The sequence below is a fragment of the Acomys minous genome (genome assembly GCF_964271855.1).
Source record: "Acomys minous genome assembly, chromosome: 7".
Lineage (NCBI taxonomy): Eukaryota > Metazoa > Chordata > Mammalia > Rodentia > Muridae > Acomys > Acomys minous.
This window is the reverse complement of record NC_140488.1, coordinates 15,569,875-15,583,085: the sequence shown is the minus strand read 5'-3', so window position 1 is coordinate 15,583,085 and position 13,211 is coordinate 15,569,875. Positions and strand designations below refer to the sequence as shown.

Sequence of the window (13,211 nt, the reverse complement as noted above, 5' to 3'; positions counted from 1 at the left end):
TAAAAGATGTCAAAATCAATGTACAGTTTATCTTTTTAAAATCTTTGAATGCTTTCTGTGTGGCCAGCCCTCCGAAAAGAAGAGAACAGATTTTGTATTTTGGGGGGGTCACCTGCCCAATCTTTGGCTTGCTAGAAATATCTTGTCTTCCTTCTCTGCAGGAGCTTTTAAGTCAATATTCTACTTAGGCTAAAAGAGGAAGTAAGTTGGTGAGAGGGTTTGTTGTGGGCATTTCTAGGGCTCACAGTACATCACAGCTTCTGCTTTTATAGGCCCAAGTGTGGCACTTCCACTCTATGGCCAGCAGAGGGCACTGTTACTACATAGAATTTTCAGAGATGCAAAAATGTTGTTTGATCCAGTAAGAAGTATGAACGACTTTCCATGACATTTTAATTTAAGTAAATTATTATTAACAACTTAAAAATGTCTGCCTTGTTAATGATCCATTGAATCATAGAAGGAAAGAAAAATTTTAACTGTCTTTATTATTAGATTTTAAAATAGCAAGAACAAGCAAGCAGTGTGGTAACCAGTAAGAACCAATATCATCATTGTACCTCTAACTAATTTTGAATATAAATAGGAAGTTTGCCTATAAGGATGACATTTCAACTGTAAAGTGAATTTCTATTATTTATGTGGAAGAATGAAAATAGATTATAAATAGCCATGTCATGACATGTTTATAATTTACAGCTGAAGATGCTACACAGGCATCTCTGGAAAGGGATAATATTAAGTATACCATGATTTAAGAATGGAAGTTGTGAAACATTTATAATACAATACTGTAAATAAAATAACAGTGTGTGGGGTTCAGAACAGTGTTATATTGAAATGTTCATTATATTTAGCTAATATGTCTAGTTCTTTGATGTTCATCTTCTTTGAGGTAGGCTGGGTGTTGCCAGGAGTGAACCTGTCTTATTTTCAAAGAATACTTAAAACAGTAAAAACATCTTTAAATGCCATGTTCTGTATGACTCTGAGGTTTTTGAAGACTTTATCTATTTTATCTTCTCTATCTATAGGTTCATATCTATCTGTTACACCTAGGATGTATATTCTTGTGATAAAAATAGACTAGTAATTAACATGACCGTGATTTGATCAACTAACAATTAACTTGTATAATTTACTAACCTAAACAGCCTGCAATAGCACTTTTAAAGTATTGGCGGTAAACCTTGTGTTCTACTTGAATTTTATGGGTACAATACCTCATATATATATAGAGAGAGAGTGTGTGTGTGCGAAGAATCGTCTTAAATTTGAATTCTATACCAATGTATCTAAAAGTAACCTTATTTTGCATCTATATACAAAATTCTATACCAATGAATTAAAAAATAACATTGTGAGCAACGATTAAGTTGAAGAGTAGACTCAATAATCTACCTTCTATCCTATCATCCCTATATACTTTTATACCCTGCTTCTTTATTTTTAACTCCTATCTCCAAACCTAAGAAAGAAAGATGAAGGAAAAGAGAGGCAGCCCTGAGTCCAACCTTGTTTTCTCTCTGAATAACCAACTCTCAAGAAAGCAAGCAAAAACCTACCCAACCCCTTCTTAAATGAAATGGGGCATCATTCTCTTAAGGTTTCTTGTGGCTGAATAATACCTTTGTAGGGGCCTAAATAAAATTGGAGAAATGGTTAAACAAGCTAGGAATAGCATTTGTGGTCCAGTTTCTAAATATTGAGAAACTGGAGGCTTAATTAGAGTCCTGTGTGGGACAATCTGAAATGCTGGACCAATTGGGATCAGAATCTTTCTTTGAAGGTGTCCTGGGAGCTGTCCTGTTCTGATGAGGAACAGCAACTGAAGCACTTGGTGCTGGAACATGAAGGCTGCAGGATGTCAGTGTCCAGCATACTGAGAGGAATGAACCCTGTCAGGTCTGGTACAGCTTCAGTGTCTGGTTCTTTTGTTCTGAAAACATGTAATTTCTCACAAGCATTATACAGTCCTAAAATTATAAATGTATAAGGTGTGCGTGTTGCACATAACAATTAAGGCTAATTCTCTGCTCTTTGTATGAGCAGAAGAAATATATCTGTAAATCTTCATTCATGCCACATGAAGAATGGCATCTAATAATAAGTCACAGGGATTCTGTAGCCAACAAGAAGCATTGTCTATGCCTAGACATTCATATCTCAGCCAGTCTCAGAGCTGTTCCTATGTAGTAAGATTAGCAATATAAGTTTCCTGCTTATAAAGTAGAAGGATCCAGAGGGTCCTAGAACAAGTAGAACATTATGATAGGCAGATTTGGGCCCAGGGGCCCCGCTCAAACTAAGGCACCAGCCAAGGACAATACAGGCGGTAAACCTTAAACCCCTACCCAGATCTAGACAATGGACAGAACACTCTCCACAGTAGAGTGGAGAGTGGGATATGACTTTCTCACATACTCTGGTGCCTCACCTTTGACCATGTCCCCTGGAGGGGGAGACTTGATGGCACTCAGAGGAAGGACAGCAGGCTACCAAGAAGAGACTTGATACCCTATGAGCATATACAGGGGGAGGAAATCCCACTCAGGAACAGTCATAGGAGAGGGGAGTAAGGGGAAAATGGGAAGGAGGGAAGAATGGGAGGATACAAGGGATGGGATAACCATTGAGACGTAACAAGAATAAATTAATAAAAAAAAGAAAAAAAGTTTCCTGCTTATTCTGCACTTTACATTCTTTACATTCTGATTGTAGCCCCCTCCCTCATCACCTCTGGATCCCACCCTCCCTCCATCATCCTCTCTCCCTCTCTCTTCTAGTCCTCAGAAAGGGGATCCCTCCTCCCCTAATATCTGATCTCATCCCATCAAATCTCATCTGTACAACCTGTGTCCTCTTCCTCTGTTGTCTGTTAAGGCCATAAGCCAGGAGGAAGTGACTAAGATTGGGGGGCAGAGTCCATGTCAGAAGTAGTCCCTACTCCCCATATTGTGGGACCCACCAGGAGACTGTGCTGCCTATCTACTACATCTGAGCTGATTGTCTAGGTCCTCACCATGCATGGTCCTTGGTCGATGCATCAGTCTCTGTAGCAACCCCCTCCTCTGCCCAGATGTTGTAAATTTATATTTTATTTATTCACATTACCTCCCAACTGTTATCCCCTCCCTCTTATCTTCCCATTTCCACCCTCCCTCCCTCTTCTGCCTATTCCCCTACCCTAGACCTCTGGGAACAGCCTCTTAAGTCTCATCAGGGTAGCCTGTATCCCCTTCCACTATGTGCACACTAGGCTGTCTTGGTAAGGGGCAGTGACCAAATCATGGGAATCAGAGTGCATGTCAGAGGTTCAGCAGAATTCCCCTCCCCTCCTGCCACTCAGAGGATTGGCAGACCATAGGCTACATCTGAATAGGGGCTCTTGATCCTCTGCATGCATGGTCCTTGACTGGTGCATCAGTTTGCGCAGGCACCCTTGTGAGGGCCTATAGTGTTTAAATCCATGAATTAAATGTTTATAGAGTTTTAAGATTTTTAAAAGGGAAGTGAGAACTGAGTAGTTATAAAAAAGCAAATCCCTTAATAGCCAATGTCCTTTCAGTACAGAGGCCGCAATTAACTTGGTTCTCTTTGTCCATGCAAATCTTCCTCACAGGGTGTGGCATTTAAAAAGTAGCCCTTGTTCTTTCTTGAAGTATCTAGAGAAAGAAGGAAAAAATCAATCTGTTATTCTCTTGCTCTTCTTAGATCTAACTCCTGGCAGAGGAAAACAACCAGTCAAGATTTCTCCTTCCTTAGCGTGCCAGGATTCCTATTCTTACAAAGAATGGCTTTAAGCTTTCAGCCTTGTAGATTTAAATGTGCATGGGGCAAATGCCTTGAGAACAAGTATACTTGATTACGCCATTATTTCTCAGCATCCTAACAAACTTTGAGGCTCTTTGTAGTGGAGCTTTTAGTACAGAAATACAGTAACATGTGAACTTTATTTCAAAGCACTTAGTCTTCATGCTGACAGCTCGAGCTTCTTACAATACTGACATTTTCTTTGCAAAGACAGAGATGAAACACCAATGCGAAGTGGGTCTTTTCGATGTATAAAAGTATATTCTATCATTTGAAAACTGGTTGAATGGAATCTTATCCAGTTTAACATGTAAAAATAATGTTTTGTGCATACCCTGCTTATGTTCTCTTATAAGTCTCTGCTGTACGGTGTATGAAATAGTTGTTATTCATGTTATAAAGCTGAACTCTTCCCATATTCAAATAATCTGGTTTTGGGTTAAGGCTTGTGCATTGAGTCTTTTACCTTTGATTGTGTGTGTGTGTGTGTGTGTGTGTGTGTGTGTGTGTGTGTGTGTAGTGTTGGGGATAAACCCAGGTTCTTATATAATCTAAATGAGTGAGCATTCTATTATTGAGCTAGACTATTCAGGTCAGGCTATTGATCTCTTTAGCTTTCTAACTCCTTTAGCCATCTCATTGTTGAGTGAAGATTTCATAGTGATTTTCCTCCAATGATTAGTTTTTCAGTTATAATGTTTCATTTTGCATTGAACCGGATAAACCACTGATACGTAGTATTGCCAAAAAATAGCCAAGAAACATGAAATTGTTATTTTATACACACATTTTAATGAGAATTTTCAAACCTACAAGGAAATGGAATAGGGCAGTGAATAACGACCAGCCTACTAACCACTTGAATTTCATAATGAAGAGTTTATTGTAAACTAAATTATTGATAATATGTACATATTTTTCCGTATTCTTCTGTAGCTATTAGCCTATGTTACCACACTTTCACTCTCATACCAAACAGAGTGAGCAGTGGTTAATGATGTCAAACTTCCAACTCTTGTCCAGATGCCTCCAGTTTTCCCCAAACCATTACTATTATTTATTAACATTTAGTAACACTTTCATCAAAAGATAGAGATCTGAGAATGTGATATTGTTACCAGTTGAGACTTGGGAGTGTAGACTGGCAAAGAAGTAATAGTTAAGCCACCACCTTGTGTGATAACCGTTCATTTGGAAATGCTTCTTTCCTTAAGTCCTGCTAGCTCCTTGAGAAAATGAAGGGTGAACTTGTGGTTGTCTTAATTCTCCATTCTGGCTGCCTTGACTGTAAGACTATAGGCATCCTCCTAAGCGAGTCCAGAGGAGGAAATCCACTAGGTGAGATGTCTGAGGCTAGAGTAGGAGGCACAGGATGAGGACCTGAGTGTGGATACACAGCACTCAACTCAAAGGTAAGTGTGGTACTGTGTGCCTGTAGCACCAGTACTGAGGAGATAAAGGCAGGAATGCTGGGGCTTGCTGGCAAGTCTACTCAAATCAGTGAATCCCAGGTTCATCGGGAAACTCTGTCTCAAAAAATAGGTAGAAAATGATGCCAGTGTAAGGTCATGTCTCAAAAACAAGGTCAATGAATAGCAATTGAGGGTGAGAAATCCTATCTCAAAAATAAGGTAGAACATAGTAGAAGGAGACAGAAGATGGTGGCACTCAGAGGAAGGATAGCAGGCTACCAAGAAGAGACTTGATACCCTATGAGCATATACAGGGGGAGGAAGTCCCCCTCAGTCACAGTCATAGGGGAGGGGAGTAAGGGGAAAATGAGAGGGAGAGAGAAACGGGAGGATACAAGGGAGGGGATAACCATTGAGATGTAATATGAATAAATTTTATAAAATATATTTTTTAAAAAGATGTCAGCCTCTAGCCTTCATGTGTGTTCACAAAAAATCCTGACACAGAAATAGAGAAATAAGGATTATATAAAGGGGAGAAATATGGGTATCTGTTATGAAGATGACATATTTCTTAAAAATTCTTTTTATGCCTTTTATGATTCTTTCAAGCTGTCATCATAGCTGTTGTTAGTAGTCGTGACACGATGGTAGAAATCATTTAGCATGCATTTGGGATTCCTCCCCTTTTGTTCCCACTCCCTCTCTCTCACAGCCATCTGGTTCCTTCTTTTATTCTTTCTTCCCCTCTCTTTCTTTCCTCTCCACCCTTCCATACCTCCCTCATCCTTTCATCTATCCCTCTCTCCCACTATCTCTTCCTCTATCCTTGCCCCCTTTCTTTCTTTCTTTCTTTCTTTCTCTTTCTTTCTTTCTTTCTCTTTCTTTCTTTTGAAAGCACTTGGATCTCATGAAGCATAGGATGACCTTGAACTTGTAGTATAGCCTAGGATAACCTTGAACTTCCAATCCTGCTTTGTTCTCTTGAGTGTTGAGGTTACAGACACCATGCCTGGTTTTTATGCAGTGCTGGAGATTGATCCCAGGGCTTTCTGAGTGACAGGCACTCATTCTCTTCTCCACTTGAATGACATTCCCATTCCAAGTAATCGTTTGTGATGATTAACAGACTTTAAAGTTGTCTAGTGTTCATCTGGGCAGTCATCGTAGACCCCACCAGTTTCAGCTAGCCTACCAGAAGAGGGATTTCTGGTCATTTACCTGAACTTAGGGTAGGGTAAAAATACAGCTACCTCTCTTAGGCTGTGCTCTATATAACAGGAGGTTCTCAGCATATGGACAGATGATTAAATACATAAAAATTAAAGAAAAAATGAAATATTGTCTTATTCATCTGTTTGGTACAAATCACAAAGGTTGGTAATGTGTCACCTTGGGCAGCATGTAAATTCACTGCCAGTAAGTATGCAGTTGTTACAACCTTTGCCAAGGTGGTGTGGCATGCATTATTCTTCCAAATATCTGTCATCCTCATTACCTAGTAATCTAGTCATCCAGATTGCCCCCATCCTGATGCCTTTTCTTTTTCTGTCTACTTTCTCTTAGATGGTGATATTTGTGCTTCTCGCCTCAAACTGGTAGCCCGACCGTGACTCCTGAATTCTGCAGTCCCTACACAACTGCAAGTCATTCTCATGCGACATTTTGCTTTACCTTGTCATCTGCACCTTTGTGTTCTTTAGAACAATATGCAAGTTCAAGTCATGCCTGCTGGCGGATTGTGCATGTGCAAAAGAAAATATCTAAATCTGAGTTACTTGCTTCAGCCCTCTGTGCTTCGGCCTGCTCTCTCTGCAGCCATTGCTCGTGCTTTTGTGTTGTATATAAAAATGGTTTAACCCTCCTCACTTGTCTCGTTAATTTTATCATTTGGTTATTAGATATTACAAATTAGTATCCTTTATTACTCATTGACAATGAAACTTTCAATCATTGTAAATTTGTCATAGTTAGAGTGACAATAACCTCCAAGCAAAATCCCAAAAAGATGGGTGATGGAAACGCACGAAGATTGAATAGGGCAAGAAAGGTAATGGTTTTTTAATTTAATTTTAATTTTATTAATTTATTAATTTATTAATTTTATTGTTATACCATCCCTTGTATCCTCCCATTCCCCCTCCCTCCCGCTTTCACCCTATTCCCCTCCCCTAGGTCTATGACTGAGGGGGACCTCCTCCCCCACTATATGGTCAAAGGCTATCTATCAAATCTCATCTTGGTAGCCTGCTTATCCTTTCTTTGAGTGCCACCAGGCCTCCCCACCAAGGAAAGGTGGTCACATAAGGGAAACCAGAGTTCATGTCAAAGTCAGTCCCCACTCTCCACATAACTGTGGAGAATGTTCTGTCCATTGGGTAGATCAGAGCAGGGGTTCAATGTTTACTACTTGTATTGTCCTTGGTTAGTGCAATAGGTTGAGCAGACCCCCCTGGGCCCTGATATGTTGAGAGCAAACATTAGTGTTTTTGAAATGTTTGATAATGGTAAAAGCAAAAACTCTGTATGCTAATGTTTGTTGTTTCTGAATCTCCAACTTTTGAAATAAAAAGAATGAGTACTTTAAGGGCTGCTACAAGGAGGTACAGACTAGAATCACTAGAAAGATCACACATAACATGAAATGCTGAAATAGAGAGACTGGGAATAGATTTGTGTTTGTAACTTCTAAAACCGGGGTTGAGCAGACCTCTGTCCATTGGCATAGGCTGTCAATGAGCATCCCTAAATTCAAATGCGCCTTTGCAGCTTGGTAAAATATTAGATCACTTACTGCAAGGAACGGGTAGTTAGAGAAGCTTAAACATTCTGGGCTGCATGAAGAAAAGCAGCAGGCAGCGGAAGCAAGTCATGAAACTGTTGCCAAGTACCCTGAAAGGGACAAGATGTAAGAGTTGGCAGTTTGCCTGAACAATACAGGTGAAGTGATCCTGTTCTAAGTACGTGCCAACCTGGCCACTTCAAAACTGCAGCATCCTTGCTCTTTTAAAAGAAAATACCAGACAATATTTTATATCCACATGAAAGAAAACCATCAACTTTAGCCAGGCCCGGTGGTGCACGCCTTTAATCCCAGCACTTGGGAGATAGAGGCAGGCAAATCGCTGTGAGTTCAAGGCCAGCTTGGTCTACAAAGTGAGTCCAGAACAGCCAAGGCTAACACAGAGAAACTCTGTCCCAAACAAAACAAAACAAAACAAAGCAAAACAAACAAACAAACAAACAAACAAAAAGCCCCACACACGTTAACTGCACTGCGGGTAACTGAGAAACTGTGAACTGATATTGAGTATAGGTTTTCTACTGAGGTTAATCAACACTTACATGAAAATGATACTGGCTTGAAAGTACAGCTGATATGGGACAGTACCACAACTGGAAAAGTGATAGTGAATGCTGATCCTTGTGTACAAGTTATCTCCATTTCCCTGAGAACAGCCCTTCCCCTTCATCCCCCACATTGGACCTTGGCATGCTCATAGTGTCCATGATGTACTATACTGAGCTCTGTGAAAGTAGCTCAGAGAATTTTCTTCATTTATCCTAACAATAAATAGTAGGCGAATAAGTGATAAAAATAAAAATCTCCACTCCTAGTGAAATCTGGCAGACATTTTAGCCTGAGGTGGTTACTGGTTCTGTATGTCTTCTTCCAGTCATGTTAGAAATTGAAAATGAACCATTGGGCACAAAACTGGGGTCTTGGCAGGTTTGAAGAGATGGAGTTAATCTGTTGATTCTTAATCTCAGTATATACTTGAGAAATATTTTTAAAGATAGGGTTAGCTCAAATGTTGATAAAAAATAAGTCAACATAGGTTAGCACCCAAAATCTCAAAGAATATTAAGGTGTGCATTCTGCATATGAAATCATCGGGCAGGAAGACACTCTTCAGTAGAGTACATGCTGACCTTCAGAGAGGCTTATATGATAACACACAGCCCTCAGAATTGTAATTGACCAAGGTCAATAAGTATTTTCTCTCTACTCTTGACAGGGGAGAAGGAATGTACACCATCTACCCTCCTCCAAACAGTGCCCCACACCAGTGGGTGAAGCCTGAGAATCAGATCCTCCTCTGGTGCTTCTGAGAATATGCTTGATGATCCATGCACTGGAGGAAGAAACTGGAGAAGACTGAGATTACTTCTCTGCAGCAAACTCCAACTTTCACAACTGCTAATAAGAAGTTTGGGAAATACCGTTGAGATGCAGTTTGGTGTTTTATTTCTGTGAACGAACCAATTGTTCTTAATTCTTCTGACATACACAGTGTGAGGGTTTCTGGCACACACTCTAGAACCTAGCAAAGTGGGTGGGGCCTGCTATCTGTGGTTTAGCCTCTTCGTCCTAAAATGTACTTTAATTCTGGTTATATTTAGCTTGATATCTTGCCCGAGGGATTGGTTTGGCACAAGTTCATTTGTTGTGTGGCAGCTCTATATATTAAGTATTGGTTGGTCCTGAGAGGCAGAGCATTTATCATGAATTCCTAGGTTTTCACTGGTACCTAATCAAGGAGGAAGAGTTAGTACAGTTGATTTCCATAGTTCCTTCCTGCTCTAACGTTTGGCTCACCCTAGTGTTTTGAGACGCTGAATAGTATTAGAAAAAGAATGCTGACACTTCCTTTTCCCAAAAGGTACTGCAGGATTCATTTCTAGTTTGAGTTTGAGTGTTTAAGTCACTTTTGTAATCTCATTATTTGAGTAAAGTGTTGTTAAAGTGATTTTTGAATGATATTTCCTATGCAGATTTAATGGGGTAAAATAGCAAAGCCAGAGGTTAGGACACTCAGACATTATTTTGTCATAGGCGTATGATGAACCTACCTGGTCTTTTAGCTACTTACACACTTTCTCACATGCTATGTAGTTTGAACTTGGTTGGGTAATTTTTCTGGGAGCAAACAGGAAGTCTGACTAGCATTGCTTGAGCTTTTGCTCTGACTGCTAATGTGCCAACATTATAGCAGGAAAACCCTGATCTCATAGACTAATGATGAAAAAATGCCTGAAGAGAGAAAGGAAGAAGATTAAATCTCGGTATGAAGTTGCCAAAAAGAGAACTAATGTAGTCTAAAGTGAACAAAGACAATGTGGACTGCAACACGTGTGCTGAGTAGTAAGGTGTTGCTTTTGAGCCACAGTATTAATAAAAGGCCTTGCTCACACAGTTGTAAATGAGATGGCCCACATTCTCAAGCTCAGCCAAAGCATCTGTGGGTTGAAAGCCCACTGTCAGGTACTGTGGACCTAGTAATGTCACAGTTCTGGGCAAGCATTCATTTTTACTCTAACCCACAGGTGTTCTTAGCATTGACTGTATTTTGGAGTGAGGGAGGGGAGCTCTGAAAACTAGGAACTTCTGGAATGTGTTCCCAACAGTAGAGCCAACGAGTGTCTTAGCCTTTACACAGAGGCCAAGGTAAAGAGTAGTGTTAGATTATATTCATGTTATTTGAAAATTGTGGTTGTTTAGCCTGTGGCTATAGCTCAGTGGTAGAGCCCTTTCTTGGCAAGTTAGAAGCCCTGGGTTCACTCTGCAGCATTGCAAACATGTGACTGTGCTCTAAACTTTATGTATTTTAGACCCTCCTAGAAAAGAAAGTTAGGTATAGATAACGTAGAAGAAAAAGCAAACATAAGGTCAACCTCTTAATGAGAAAACACCTTCCATGAGTATGTGTGTGTGTGTATGTGTGTGTGTGTGTATATATAAAATATATATTATATAATATTCTATTATATAATAGAACTTGGGGAAATAACTTTATAAAACACTTTCCTACCATTTTAACAATTTATTCATATTGTTTTGATAAATATAAGTGCAGACATCTATATGGTCAATGTTTTAAGCTTCCATGAATAACTAGTTTCTTCTTAGTCATGTCCACAGATATTTGGATGTAAACCACTATCTTTGCTAGTATAATCAGTGGTTACATATGCCTTTGAAGAATGAAATTGTCTGATAACTTTCCCATGCATTGATATTACCACCTGGCTATTGTACTTCTTAATTTAATCAGACTTAGAGAAACCAATTTTTAAATTGAATCACATCAACTGGGAAGTCAATATAATAAAGTAACAATTTGACAAATATATTTTTTAATTGTGTAGGGCTCACTATAATTAGGATGATGGTAGAATAAATTGATTAGGACTCTAATCATTTGAGTTAAAATGTTGAGATAAATCTAGTTCTTGTTTAAGGCAACATCCAGTTAAAACATCAGAAGTATCACTGGTGATGATGATAAATAACAGATTATGGTGTGCTTTATGTTAGAACACTTTAGTCAGGTTTAGTTCAAAAGTCAAATTTATAGGAAGATGTAGTAGATTGGTATAAGCTAAGTGATAGAAGGAGAATTTAGTGATAATACTGTCAAGTAAATAGATATCCTATTCTTCTTTAAATTATGAATATTCTCCCCAAATTAAAAAGTTTCTGTCTACTTAAGTTCTGTTTTTGGTTGTGTGAATGAATATGTGTCACAGTATGGTGTGTGTGTGTGTGTGTGTGTGTGTGTGTGTGTGTGTGTGTGTGTGTGTGTATGTGTGTATGTGTGTATGTCTGTGTGTGTCATATACAGGTGTGTATGGGTTTAAACACTGGTATGTGAACATGGAGGCCACAGCGGGACATTGGGTGTCCTGCTCTAGCACTCTCCAGCTTATTCCCCTGAGACAGGATCTTTCAGTGAACCTAAGGCTGTGCTGACAGCACCACCAACCTTCCTGTTTCTATCTCATCTCTCAACTCTGCGGTTACAGTCTGGCTTATTTTGTTAACCGTGGGTTCTGGTGATTCAAGTTCAGCTTCTTGTGGTCGTAGAGCAAGCATTCCTCCCCACTGAGCCATCCCCCCCAACCTTACCATTTACTTTAGTAGGTTTTGTATAGTTTCCATCATCAAACAATTTGGGAAAGTTCTTGAGCTCACTATAAAGAAGCACACAGATAGAGATTTCCTTCTTGATAGGCAGATTTAATCACTGTGAGAAAAAGGAAAAAAAGAAAAGAAAAAGGAAGATGAGGAAAGGGGGCGGGTGGTGGAGTTCTGCTCCTGAAATAGAATGGATGAGAAAGCTGGCAGCTGATTTTAAGAGATTCTTTCATTTAATATCTTTTAAAGTTGAAAATATGGAGAAAGCTATTTAATTTATACATTTAGGTCATGTGTCTGCCACCACCTAAAAGTCAGTAAAAATCATGGTGGCATGCACACCTTTAATCTCAGCACTTGGGAGGCAGAGGCAGACGGATCTCTGTAAGTTCAAGGCCAGCTTGGTCTACAAAGCGAGTCCAGGACAGCCAAAGCTAACATAGAGAAATCCTGTCTCAAAAAATCAAAAACCAAAAACAAACCCTTTAACAATCTATGAACAATGCCTTTGACATGAAATACATTGACCACTGATGTCAGTATTGTAAAATATTGTGTTATAAATAGAAAATATATTTTGGTAAAATATATAATGAAGCAAAGCTATGAAAGAATATTTTAAGCATGAGTAACATATATGTCAAAATTAAGTAAAAACCTAGTGTATCTGAGACAGTGGATTTTGTCTTGCATTCTTAGTTACCCTACTATCACAAGTACCCAGAGTTGGTACTTGGCTACTTGGCAGTGATATGCTGTGTTTGTGTCAAGATGAGAAATTCAAGTGATTTCAAGTAAGAGTTTGGACATTTCCCTTTTTCTGCTCTGACTTAGGGATGCTTTCGTTGGATTAGAGGTGCTTAGTTCTGGCAAATTAATCTTTGATCTTTTAGGGTGTGTGATAAGTCAGCACAGAGTCTAGGCCTTAGGATTATGCCTCTTTTCAATGATTTTCTTGCCAGTTTACTGGCTGTGTGACTGTGGGCATGCCTGTTAGCTGTTGTGGACTTTATTTTCTAATCTGTAAAATGGGGTGAATAATGCCTGTATTATTAAATGGCAAATGG

The 13,211-nt window shown here is 39.2% G+C and overlaps 1 protein-coding gene across 7 annotated transcripts in view; it reads left to right on the top strand.

Moving 5' to 3' along the window:
* Window positions 1-11,878, top strand: part of LOC311602435 (uncharacterized protein) — a 54,404-nt gene extending 42,526 nt beyond the window's left edge. For all 7 annotated transcript variants that reach the window (XR_014780750.1, XR_014780751.1, XR_014780752.1 and 4 more), the window contains 2 exons: window positions 6,792-7,275; window positions 9,245-11,878. The gene's annotated coding sequence lies outside the window, so the exon portion shown is untranslated. The remainder of the gene's footprint in view (window positions 1-6,791; window positions 7,276-9,244) is intronic.
* Window positions 11,879-13,211: the final 1,333 nt, after the last annotated feature.